Here is a 14266-nt window from a genome sequence, read left to right as displayed (position 1 = left end):
ACTTGTCTCACGACTTCCGCTTCCTCCCATCCAATCAGGGATCCTTGGGCCTGCGCCATCTGGGCCAATATTGTTGTATTAGACCCTTTTCTAGCATCATACTTATGTTCCCTAATCCTTACCCCGAGGTTTCTGGTAGTGACTCCTACGTAATCTTTTTTTATTCCTAATTGCTGGTTCTCGTATGGAATTTTGTAAACACCTGCCTTATCTACTTTTTTAATAACCCCTTTATCGTTTCTAAGAATTTTATATAAATTGGGAGCTCTTTTCAAAATCACCTTTGAACCTTTAACGCTTGCAATTTCCTTCATAATTCCTCCTAAATATTTGTTGAATGTAAATTTTGTGTACTTGGATGGACCTTGTCTGGAGACTTTATCATTATTCTTCTCAAATTTTCTAACAATACCCGTTATAATATTTCTCTTATAACCTAAGGCTTCTGCTAACTGTATGATCCTTTCGATCTCAGTAACCCGGTCTATAATGTTGTCGCAGTATAGAAAAGCCCTTCTAACCATTTCGTGCCTTGGTTAGTGCATATTTATCATTAATCCCTTTAATCACATAATGCATTAAAGCACCATCATCCATTTTTCCAAAATTACATAACTCTTTCATCTTTAAATAATATTCCCGAATGGATTCAGAGTCCTGCATTATGTGTTTACTCGAAAGCTCATGCAACCTAGCTGAATTAATTTCAAATGAGAATTCATCGATCAAACAACACTATTGAAAACAGAACTAGCTACAACATAACTTTGTTCAGATTGGATAGAGGAATCGAGACTGATTTTATTTTTATTCATATTGCACTGCATTGAAAATTCACCTTAACCTTCAATTTTTTTATTTGGTTCATCTGCTACAGGCTCAGAGCCAGACGAAACGTCAAGTCAGACATGCTGAGCTAAGGATTCCAAAAGACACAAATCAGCTAGAATTCTGTTCGCTACTTTTGATTTATTGCCTTAACAGATATGTTTAAAATGTTAGAAATCGTAATTAGCTCATTCAAGGAAAAGTTACCTTCTATACTTTTCAATTTCTTATTAAAATCCTCAATGTAAATCCACTGAAATTTCTTATTCTCTTTTGGCTTGACCGATCGCCGTCGGTATCAAAAACAAATTTATGAAAAATTTTGATTTTATCAAAGTTGCAATTCTTCAATGCAACACTTATTTCTATCATTTAGAATCATTTTACGGAATAAAAATCGACGTACCCCTTACGCTGTTTCCGAGATGAGTGTTTATACTATCCAAAAGTTTTTGTTTTAATTCAAAATCAAAAGTTTTTGTTTTGGCGAATCACAGTCAGTTTCAGAATCCCTTCATTCGTCATTAAATGTTTCAGTATAATCAGTAAACTCTGTGATTTCGATAATTCACAACTACTTAAATCACTCTTATCCTGCTCTGGAGAAATGTGTCTAAAGATGGCTGGGCTGGGCATTAAGAAGCGTATGCAGAACACAGTTTAAGAAAGAATATGAAGAACTTTTATGACATGTATCGTATTAAAATATACGTCATTATAAAACAAAACTTACAAAATGATGAACACTAAACAAATCATCTTGAAACTAATTATTAAACGGATATTAGAGAGTTTGTGGCCCAAGTTCAAACGTTACTTGTACACAGCAAGCAGAAGTACACGGTTTACGTTTTAACTCCAAGAAAATATCGTTGCAGCGCACATTCACATCATCACGTGACTCAGTGAACGTTGTGCATTGACTCGTGGGAAATTTGTTGAAAAAATGGTGGATACATTTAACATTGAGGGTTACCAGTGAAGATAAATAAACAAATTAAACTATTTTAAAGTACAGTAATACCTCGAATTACACGAACCTGGAGTTATGCGATTTTCAAATCTCATCGATTCGTCTTTTGTTTGAGTGCCATGCAACTCTTGATTACTCACTCCCCCACACTATTGTTCAGCTTACTTGTTCAGATGTGTCACATCGAATTGACACATAGCTACAATTTATTTCTGTGTTTGTTATATCTACAGAGACTTGAGAGACTTTATGTGGTGATTTCTTGTAACTGTGAACGAATCAAAAGACAAGATAAGATTAACGAGAACATTTATTAGCTTACATACATTCGACTTGGATTTTACACAAATTGCAAAATTATACCTCGACTTACGTGGTTATCGCTTGGTCCCACCTGTCACGTAAGTTTGGGGTATTACGGTATTTATAGGGTGTTTAATAACACTAAACAATTATTTTTAATTAGCGTTGTGTCTCCTACCGTACGACAGGACTACCTCATACTTTTGTCGAGGGAAGTATCGGCTTATGTAAATTTGAAAGCAGCTCAGAAAATTAATTTTTAGAAAATTTACAAACATATTACGCTGTTGATGGTAGAAGATGCTGTGGAACAAACCTACCTTAAGATAAGCTATTATGAAGGCAAATATATGTAAATTCTACATCACTTGCTAAAAAANTTTCTAAAAAATTGATTTGTTTTTTAAAATTTTAAAGATTTTTCTGATAAATAAATATTATTCAAAACATATTTTTTATTGACAATTATAATTTTATCACATTTCTTTTTACAGAAGTATGTTCGTATATAATCCTCAGAATAATGCCTCTGCACAAAATGATAGAAAACAGACAATACGTGAGCTTAAAGTTACTTTTGTATATTTAGAATAGTTAAAGAACTAAGTTTGAAAATATTAATCTATCAAATGAAACAGAGTTTGTTCATTTGTTCTGCATTGATTTACTTTTATCTTCACTTTCTTTCATACAAGTGAAATGTAAGATATGTACTGTACCTTGCATTTCTGTTAATATCATAAATTACTGTTTAGGGCTATAAATTAGCTAAGAAAATAAATAAATTTACAATTGATTTCTTTCATATTTCACACACAAGTCACTTCAGTATGTAAATCCATTTGACACCCATTCTAATTAGTTTATTGAGGTTATGAAAAGCAAAATGCAATATAATTATAATGTAATCTTTATTAATAATTAGGTAAAAAGACAAATTATGTAGATACACAGATTTTCTTTTCTTTTTTATATTTGTAACAACCCAACCCAACTTAACACAGATTATAAAAAGCAAAAGCTAATCTACGAATGTTATCCTCAAATGCCACGTAACTTCATATTTGTCAACAGTTTAAGATTAAAATCGTCGATATTTACGTAGAGTAGTTGTTAGCTTATCATAAATTTTAATCTTCTTACATAGGAAGTGACTACATACACATTAAAGTTTAATTTATTATGTATCTTATAGTATATTATAAAAACGAAGAAATTAAGTAACATAATTCATAAGTTGTGGGTAAAAAAAACTATCATTTCCGTTCGATATATCATTTTTCCATGTTATAAAGTATCCTTTGCTAAACACGATTAAAATCCGCCAGTGACCACGTGGTTTCGACGCCAAAGATTCTCGCCGATCTGGCGCCAAGTGGGCGCCATCGGCGGCGCCCGACGCCGAATTGACGACTGGCGCCGCCGATGGCGCCAGTCGACATATCGGCGTCGGTCCAAACAAACGTCTTTTTTAATCCGCAAATTAATAATTAAAGAGGTTAAAGGAATAATAATAAAAATAATCATTAATAATGACAATAAAACGGCAGAAAATCCACATGTTAAACCATTTAAAAAATAACTAACGATGACGTAATTGGGTGTTGGTCTGTGGATTAAAAGTAGTTCCGAGAGTGAATAGGCTCGAATATTAAAAAAAATTGAGTTATTTCAGTCGCGTTGAGGTTTTTTGTATCGGCGCAGCTATTTTTACTTTCCGTTTACGACATTTTTGCGTTTTTTTAGATAAATTTCGATTTTGGTTACGGCGCGGATTTAGACATCGGCGCGCTGATTTCGGCGTTGTTAGGATGTGGATGGCGCGGCGTGTGGCACTTCATTCAAAACTTTTATTTTATCAATCGTCGCGCGGAATGAAAACAAAGTAGAAGATTGGTTCAAGCAACGTCAGAGGTTCCAGGTGAGTCATATTTTAATAATAACGCATATCTTTTAAGTTATTAATACGTTCGAGTTATAAAAAGTAAGGTTTGTGTATAATTGTTAACTCGCATGCGCCAAAAATTAAATTTCCGTCCAGACAGTTCAAATGCTGGATGCTGCGCGCTGGCGTCGTCTGTCGCGACGCGTCCGTCGCCTGTCTGACGACTTTATCACCATCCTCTCGCTTTCTTAACGAATTCTGACCGGTGAAACTGTAATTTTCTCTTCTTTACAACTTTATATATGTTGACAAGACCCGTCAGAATATAAATATCCATCGTATTATTTAGGAAAGTACATAATAAATGATACTGGCATCCTTTTCTTCCAACTTCCTCCTGCTCTTCTTGCTCTCTTAAGGAATTCTAATGGTTAAAACTGTAATTTTCTGTTCTTTAAATGTTTGGAATGTTAATCGATCATGTCAGAATATAAATATTTGGCCTACTTTTTCGAAAAATCTATAAAAATGTGTGCGAACTTGGAGAAATTACTTTTAACAGCTTGTTGTAATGCTGTTGTGGAAGTTAGTTGCTACGTTTCCCGAAGTCTGCTGACGACGGTGGCGCATTGTCGCGTGGATAATAAAAGGGACGATTGCTATAAGAAAATATTTCCCCAAACAATCCCCTGTAGAAAAATGTCTGAAGTCCACACTGTACGTGGGGCCCCGTAATTCAAATTTTACCGAGTCGTGGGAAGCTATAATGTGCCGCTAGCTGACATTTACTGTACAATTTATGCTTCCGAACGCGTGAATGCCAATCGTTTACGTATTGATTATTAACGGAGATGAAATGTCAAAAATTGTGCGTTTTTGTTTCCCTCTGCCAAAATTGTGATCTTTTCTGGCTCTCGTATGATGTGCAAATGGATTAAAATGTAGTTTTATATTTATTAAAAATGCAAAATTTTAACTAAAATTTTAGTATAAATATTTTTGCATCTGTCCCAAATTTGCATTCATGATTATAAAGTACCATTTACTAAGCTTGTTGCATGGATACATTGTGATAAATTAATAGCTATGTTTTCATATGGAATATTGAATAAAATTGTGTACGATCTAATTGCATATTTTTCAGAATATGGAAACTTAATTTGTTGTCTGCCATTTATGCTTTGTAACGTGAGTAACTTTCACATGGCTGAATGTACTTGTTTATATGTAGATTGTTAAGTCCTGCTTGTCTCCATTTCTTATGAAAACTTTATAATAATTTCTCTCTCAAATGGCTTGGATGCTGCGTAAAGATGCATTTTGACGTCTCTATTTGTCAGTTTTCTCTAGTTCTTCCAGCTTGTTTTAGGAATATTTTTGGATAAGTTGCTATTTTCTTTTTTAGTTAGAAATCTTAAAATATATTATTTAGATTTTCTAATTAACATTTATCTCTGGTTTTGGAAATTTTATAATTATACAGAAAACTTTTGTTTTAATTTAATATTTGTTTCCAAGTTGTAATAAAGAGGATTTATTTACTTCCAGTTATGGTTTTGAATAATTCTGGAAAGAAGTTTGATATAGTTCAGTGTACAGAAATGTTCATTTTGAAGATTGTTGTTCGTAATGAAATATTCGTTGTATGTGGCTAGAATATAAGATATTTGAATGTGGGTCGGTTGGTTGAATTCTATATTGATTCGCTTATCTCTGTTTTGAATAATCGGAAAGTTTGTTAATATTAAATTTGCATCTAGCCTAGTTGTTCCTAATGCTAAATATTGTATGTTTTGTACTTGATTGTCTGTTGTTCTCATTTTATAAGGATTGATCAATTGAAACCTGTTTGTGCTGTGTCACATGGTTCAGTATAAGGGTTGCAATGACATCCCATATGGCATGATAAGTATACACTAATGAATGAGAGGTGAAAAGGTCAGTTGTTTTGCAAGTTTTGTTTTTGGCATAGATTAATGAAAACATGGCCGGAGTTATTTGGAATCCGTTTGAGGGCGAAACATGGTGCCATCACTTTCAGCCAACCAGTAGACGAACGAGAATGCAATAGAAACTCTTGGGCTCACCAATGCATGCATAAAAAATTCAAGTCACAGGCCTCCACCCATAAGGTTATGATAACTACATTTTTTTGGCATTGCAGGGCCTTTTTGGTGGACTTTAAAGACCTTCACATGAACATCAATACCGACCGCTACAGTACAAAATTGAACAAGCTGCATAAAGCCACAAAAAATAAGTGACCAGGTATGCTGTCATGTGATCTGGTTTTTATTGCACAACAATGATCAACCACATGTTGCAAACATTGTGCAGGATGCTTTAGCACAAAAAGGTTGGGAGGATCTGCACAACCCTTCCTATAGCACTGATCCATCACCATGTCACTTTCATTTATTCAGACCTTTAAAAATAGCTCTTAAGGGACAGTGCTTTAACTTTGATGTGAAAGTGAAGGAAGCAGTCACCCAAATGGTTCAAGGACCAACCAACAATGTTTTTGTGGACTGTATCCATTGTCTCCCCAAACAGTGGGATGCATGGTTGAATGCCTATGGTGACTTTTTAACAAATAAAATTGCATTCTGGGTCTTTGTATATTGCCTTGTTTAATAATGCCTTACCAACAGATATACTGTTTCATTTGTCTTAATAAATTTACTCAAACTGGTTTCATTTGATCAATCCTTGTAATTCATAAAATTAAGCATAAGGTTGATTGAGAGAATTGGGCTGCAGTTTTGAAATTGCAATCTTATAGATTCTTACTGTCGTCCATCTAGTCATATTTTCTTAATCTCAAGAACAAAGTAAGATGAAAATCAAGACTAGATGCAAAAAGCTGGTGGTTGGAGGATCCAATATATAAACTTCCAGTCTTTGTCAGAAATCACATGATTTTTAAAATTAAAATATGGTTAAAAATTTCAGCATAGTATTGTGAAAATGTCACAATAATTATCTGTTTATTTTATTTAAGATACGTAGATGATGCCTTTATAAATTGACAGAGATGCCTATCACTATGGATTTTTCTATGCTCTTTAAACAACTCTTCAACTCTTTAAACAAATTTAAAGTTTTTGTGAACATTTAACATCAAATTTAATAATAAGATTAAATGTTAAATGCAAAAAATAAAATTAAAAATTTTCATATTGGATTCGAACTTGCATATTAACTCTTTAAGCAATGCCTTAATTAAACACACCTCACTATGAATATGTGAATGGCACTTCTTCATAGGTATTTAATAGTTCTAGAAAAACTTTAATTGTGATTTTTCTCAAGGATGCCTGAATAGTGGGTGCTGCTGCTTTGGTAGAGTTTAAGTATGAGCAAATACTACAGGTCCACAAAATTTTGTTGCAGTTGGTGATGACAACCTCCTAAGTTTCCCTTGTTAGCTTAAAAACCATCAGAAAATTTTTTAACAAATGGGCAAAGCTTGTGAGCAAGTCCCTTAATAGCATTGTAATTCTGTAATTTGTTTCAGATGATAATTTGAAAAATTTATTTTAGATTATGAATATCTTAAAAATTGGAGTGATGACATAATATTGCCCATTCATCTCCTGCTCTGCAACCATGATATCCACAAATTTCCATAGAAACAGTGATGCCACAGTACAGGAAAATATATGAATGAACCATTCATATATTTTCCTGTATTGTGGCACCACTGTTGCACTGTCATTAAGGTACTGAAGAACTGCAAAAACTATAGAATTGAGAATATAATTGATTTTGAAACTACTAAATAGAAATTTGTTCCTAACACCTCACTTTGTTAGTGATTGTAATGATTTTTATATTTTAAATTATAAAAGGAGTATTTTTTCAATCATTTTTACACAAGTTTAAATTTTTTCTAACAAAGGAAAAAAGCATACTACATGCATCATGCAGAAAACTTTTTTAAAATTAGGGTTTCTCTAATGGGATGCCAGCTGTTTTTTAACCTGGGAAATTCTGCAAATTTATTAAAAGTTCACTTCTTTCTTATTTTTGTATTAAGGTTGAAATTCTGCAAGTAGAAAGTATAATTAACTCATGAACTGTCAGAATACATTTGTAGCCTATTTATTAGTTTTTTTAAATTTTTGCTTCTTATGGCATGTCAGAGATTGTCAATAATCAATATGTATTTGTGGCAGGATTCTGAAAATTCTTTACTTGTCAGAATCTGTAATATCTTGAATAATTGCACCAATGCTGTCTTAATTTTAACCATGCCCAGTAGCTTCAATAACTTTATTATGCCAGGTTGTGCAAATTGGACAAGAATCAAACAAGTATGAAGTTTTTCTTCACAAACCTGATTATTTAAGACAAATGAACTGCTGAATTATCAAGCACTGCAACAAGTCTCAAAAACAAACTAAAAAACTTTGAGGCTACGGGTGAAAAAACATAACATCTGTCTTCTCTTACATTCATTAAAGACGATTCCACCCACATCGATTGAATCGGAATCAGGACTTTTAATTGCTAAAAAGATTGAACGATCGGAGTATTGACCATTTTTGTTTCTTAAAATCTTAATACAAATTATTATTGTAAATTTTTATAATATGTTTTATGTAAAAAACAAAAATTACCTTCTAAGTTAGTTTGATCTACATTCATTTTTTCTTTAAATTTTTAACTCAATTTAAAGGCATTTATTTATTTATTTGTTGTTGTTGTAAGCAGTTTCCAAGAAATTTTAATACATTTTTCTATTTATCAAAATTTTATGTAATTCAATGGTATTTTTCATATATATTTTACACAGCATAATTATTATTTTGGAGGTTGCAGGATGTATTAAGTTACTTAAAAAATGAAAAAGAATCTTGACTCCAATAATTATTTTTCAAGTTGTAAAATAGGTGAAATTTTAATTAATAAATTGTCACAAAACATTTGTGTTTTTAGACAAATGTAGAGCCATCACAAACCTGCAACTATCTGCAAGTAGTCATTCTGTATGGACTTGTATGTTGTATGATAGCAAAGTTATTTATCTAGTTGGATGTACATGCATCACCAGTTACCCATTCTCTTACATATTCATTACAGAAATGAATGTAATTGGAATGGTTTGAATACATGAAGAATCTCAATGCATCATGTTTTTGTGTGTATTGCATACAGCTTTAAACCACTTATAAAGAACTCTCTGGCCATTACAGTAGCCAACCAGCACACAATATCTATGTGAACTAGTTTTATAAGGCATGTAGACAATTAAAAACTAAAAATTGCAAACCTGCACTAACCTGGTGGTATCTTAATGGCTGCCAAGACATGTGCTCATGGCCAAATTTAAAAACATGTTCTGGAAACTTGTGGATGTAATCCTTTTCTATTGGTGGCCCTTTTCTCAGATCGGCATCTCTGCCTTGGGATGGGATGTTTGAGGAGTTTCAAACTTTTGTTAAAGTTTTAAACAATGTTTATCCGTCTACATCATTTTTTATAAGACAATGGCAATAATAACAGTTATATTAGTTTTCTGGAACTATCAATACATTGCGATACAAATTGGAACTTTGTTTTCTTCACAAGTCCAATTTATCACCTCTAGTTATTCTTTGCCATTTGTTTCAGCCTCCCACATTTGAGCATGCCTATTAGTTACTTCATTAGAAGGGCATTTATATTAACTTCCAACATTCACTTATTACAAGAATATAATCCAAAATGGCTTATGAGGTGCTGGATACATTTACAGTAAATATAAGTTTATTATAATAAACTTATATTTACTGTAAGTAGATCATCTGCTAAAGTTCATTGGACTTTTCACCCAATTTCAACTATGTTCATACATCCACAAAGAGCATTTGTTTCATGTGTAGGAATTTTATCACTTTCATAAGTTTAATTACATCCTCCTCTAGCATTCACTCAAAAGATTAATTGTAAATGATAGAGACACTAGGTCTGCTTTTGAGAATTGGGTATTTAGAAAAAGAAATTTAAAATCTTTGTCATACAGAATGCCTGTTACATACGTCAGTGCCACTTTATGGCAGTTAATTGTCAGATAGAAAAACATCAAAAATATATATTGTAATGTAGAAAAGACACAGAACTTACTAAATTGGTTATTGATGTGAACTATAAGTCCAATTGGAATAAATGCCATTGTTGTTAAAATACTTTTGGACACTAAAACACTGTTTTTTAGGAGACATAACACACACGTGCACACACAATTGCCAGATTATAGTGAGCTATTACTATTGAATACAATCGTACCCAGCAAAAATAAACAAATAACGTGACCACCACCTTATTGCTTGCTGGGGGAGTTTTATTAAAATCGAACGCTTTCAATCCACTTAACGGATCATCATCAGGATAGAATATACTAAAATGGAATACAACATAAATGGAACAATATGTTCAAAAATTCAAAAATATCCATAAACTGATAATATATCAATTAATAAAAATAAATAATAAATTGTAAACGATACCAAATAATAAATAATATACTACGACGACCAAACATTAATAATAAGTTTCCTTTAAATCAAACAAATATCATATTTCAGTTGATGCGCTACTTGTAAGCTTCTTAACGGCAAATTTCCAAGCCGAGGGAAGACCTTCCGCATCCCTAGCATTAATGCATCCGTCTTTAAGTTTGCTCCTGTATATCTCCATTTTTTCGGCCGTCCTCGCCAAGGTTGGTGAGTGCACCTGTCTCACGACTTCCGCTTCCTCCCATCCAATCAGGGATCCTTGGGCCTGCGCCATCTGGGCCAATATTGTTGTATTAGACCCTTTTCTAGCATCATACTTATGTTCCCTAATCCTTACCCCGAGGTTTCTGGTAGTGACTCCTACGTAATCTTTTTTTATTCCTAATTGCTGGTTCTCGTATGGAATTTTGTAAACACCTGCCTTATCTACTTTTTTAATAACCCCTTTATCGTTTCTAAGAATTTTATATAAATTGGGAGCTCTTTTCAAAATCACCTTTGAACCTTTAACGCTTGCAATTTCCTTCATAATTCCTCCTAAATATTTGTTGAATGTAAATTTTGTGTACTTGGATGGACCTTGTCTGGAGACTTTATCATTATTCTTCTCAAATTTTCTAACAGTACCCGTTATAATATTTGTCTTATAACCTAAGGCTTCTGCTAACTGTATGATCCTTTCGATCTCAGTAACCCGGTCTATAATGTTGTCGCAGTATAGAAAAGCCCTTCTAACCATTTCGTGCCTTGGTTAGTGCATATTTATCATTAATCCCTTTAATCACATAATGCATTAAAGCACCATCATCCATTTTTCCAAAATTACATAACTCTTTCATCTTTAAATAATATTCCCGAATGGATTCAGAGTCCTGCATTATGTGTTTACTCGAAAGCTCATGCAACCTAGCTGAATTAATTTCAAATGAGAATTCATCGATCAAACAACACTATTGAAAACAGAACTAGCTACAACATAACTTTGTTCAGATTGGATAGAGGAATCGAGACTGATTTTATTTTTATTCATATTGCACTGCATTGAAAATTCACCTTAACCTTCAATTTTTTTATTTGGTTCATCTGCTACAGGCTCAGAGCCAGACGAAACGTCAAGTCAGACATGCTGAGCTAAGGATTCCAAAAGACACAAATCAGCTAGAATTCTGTTCGCTACTTTTGATTTATTGCCTTAACAGATATGTTTAAAATGTTAGAAATCGTAATTAGCTCATTCAAGGAAAAGTTACCTTCTATACTTTTCAATTTCTTATTAAAATCCTCAATGTAAATCCACTGAAATTTCTTATTCTCTTTTGGCTTGACCGATCGCCGTCGGTATCAAAAACAAATTTATGAAAAATTTTGATTTTATCAAAGTTGCAATTCTTCAATGCAACACTTATTTCTATCATTTAGAATCATTTTACGGAATAAAAATCGACGTACCCCTTACGCTGTTTCCGAGATGAGTGTTTATACTATCCAAAAGTTTTTGTTTTAATTCAAAATCAAAAGTTTTTGTTTTGGCGAATCACAGTCAGTTTCAGAATCCCTTCATTCGTCATTAAATGTTTCAGTATAATCAGTAAACTCTGTGATTTCGATAATTCACAACTACTTAAATCACTCTTATCCTGCTCTGGAGAAATGTGTCTAAAGATGGCTGGGCTGGGCATTAAGAAGCGTATGCAGAACACAGTTTAAGAAAGAATATGAAGAACTTTTATGACATGTATCGTATTAAAATATACGTCATTATAAAACAAAACTTACAAAATGATGAACACTAAACAAATCATCTTGAAACTAATTATTAAACGGATATTAGAGAGTTTGTGGCCCAAGTTCAAACGTTACTTGTACACAGCAAGCAGAAGTACACGGTTTACGTTTTAACTCCAAGAAAATATCGTTGCAGCGCACATTCACATCATCACGTGACTCAGTGAACGTTGTGCATTGACTCGTGGGAAATTTGTTGAAAAAATGGTGGATACATTTAACATTGAGGGTTACCAGTGAAGATAAATAAACAAATTAAACTATTTTAAAGTACAGTAATACCTCGAATTACACGAACCTGGAGTTATGCGATTTTCAAATCTCATCGATTCGTCTTTTGTTTGAGTGCCATGCAACTCTTGATTACTCACTCCCCCACACTATTGTTCAGCTTACTTGTTCAGATGTGTCACATCGAATTGACACATAGCTACAATTTATTTCTGTGTTTGTTATATCTACAGAGACTTGAGAGACTTTATGTGGTGATTTCTTGTAACTGTGAACGAATCAAAAGACAAGATAAGATTAACGAGAACATTTATTAGCTTACATACATTCGACTTGGATTTTACACAAATTGCAAAATTATACCTCGACTTACGTGGTTATCGCTTGGTCCCACCTGTCACGTAAGTTTGGGGTATTACGGTATTTATAGGGTGTTTAATAACACTAAACAATTATTTTTAATTAGCGTTGTGTCTCCTACCGTACGACAGGACTACCTCATACTTTTGTCGAGGGAAGTATCGGCTTATGTAAATTTGAAAGCAGCTCAGAAAATTAATTTTTAGAAAATTTACAAACATATTACGCTGTTGATGGTAGAAGATGCTGTGGAACAAACCTACCTTAAGATAAGCTATTATGAAGGCAAATATATGTAAATTCTACATCACTTGCTAAAAAATTAAATAATTAAATAATTTCTGGATTAAAATCGTCTTTTTATTTACATTATTATTCATAACTGCTTAAATAATCATTATCTTAATAAAATAGGTCATAATTTTAACCCCAAACACAAAAAAATGAAGTTTAAGCCGATCGTCTACTTGCCACACTAGAAGTAGCAACCACCATTATCGACCGTCCAGAATTACCAGATGGCGGCGCTCGACAGTCCGCTGTTCACGTTTTGGGCTGAATATGACGGCCCAACCTCTCTATTAATCGTCTTGAAGCTGACACGTCATTCGCGCTACGTCGTAACTCTAGCGGTTCATTTTTTTTCTTGCCTGCGCATGACATCGGACACGACAAAATCATCTCAACGTGGGGGATGGGCACCACATATATATAAAGGGAGTTAAAGGCCATGAGCATTTATTTATTCCCAGTTGGTGCTGTAAGTGATCGGAATGGTTGTGTCTAAATTAATAGTTCTGGAGACGAAGATTGAATGGTGGTCTGGGTAGCGTAACTGACAATGCATCTGCACAATACATAGGAGTTGTGAGTTTAATTCCCACTCCAGGCTGATTCTTCTATTCCAGAAATTTATAAATTAAATTAATTTACTATAATTATTAAAATCACTAAAAGAAGATGGCTTAACTACCTATCTCTAATCAAATTGATTAATAATTAATTATTAATGTAGCCCAAAAGTACCCCGATAATTTTGGCAAGACTGTTTTGCATAGTAATCTTATTATTTTTTCAGAAAAATTAATCCTTTTCAGTGCTATCAAAATTGCAATACTTCTCCATCATTTATCTACTTAACTTGTAAAGAAATGTTTATTAAATTATATATAACACTATAAATTTGACTGTTTCAACTGCATCAAATTCAACAAATTAAGTTAAAAAATGGTTTGAGTCTGAGGATGAAGTGACTCTTAGAAATTAGTCATTTTTAGCACACACCATTATAGTAGTGAAGCAGGGTTGTGGGGTTGGGAGGAATTTCTGGCCACAGGAGTTGGAGTCGGAAAAAATGTATCGATTCCAACTCCCACATTTTAAATTTACTTTTTTTTTTTT

General features: G+C 33.0%; 1 protein-coding gene across 3 annotated transcripts in view; it reads left to right on the top strand.

Annotated features, from left to right (window-relative positions):
• The window catches only part of LOC111622383, a 36095-nt gene that overhangs the window by 18070 nt on the left and 3759 nt on the right, over positions 1 to 14266 (top strand). For 2 of the 3 annotated variants that reach the window (XM_023364746.1, XM_023364745.1), the window contains exons 3-4: positions 2599 to 2663; positions 3851 to 4025. The gene's annotated coding sequence lies outside the window, so the exon portion shown is untranslated. The remainder of the gene's footprint in view (positions 1 to 2598; positions 2664 to 3850; positions 4026 to 14266) is intronic. The other variant, XM_023364747.1, reaches the window with a different exon arrangement.

This window comes from Centruroides sculpturatus, unplaced genomic scaffold (assembly GCF_000671375.1).
Source record: "Centruroides sculpturatus isolate CEXI.00-Female unplaced genomic scaffold, Cexi_2.0 scaffold7, whole genome shotgun sequence".
NCBI classification, from domain to species: Eukaryota; Metazoa; Arthropoda; class Arachnida; order Scorpiones; family Buthidae; genus Centruroides; species Centruroides sculpturatus.
Note: the sequence above shows the minus strand (reverse complement) of the source record. Positions and strands in the feature narration are given on the sequence as shown.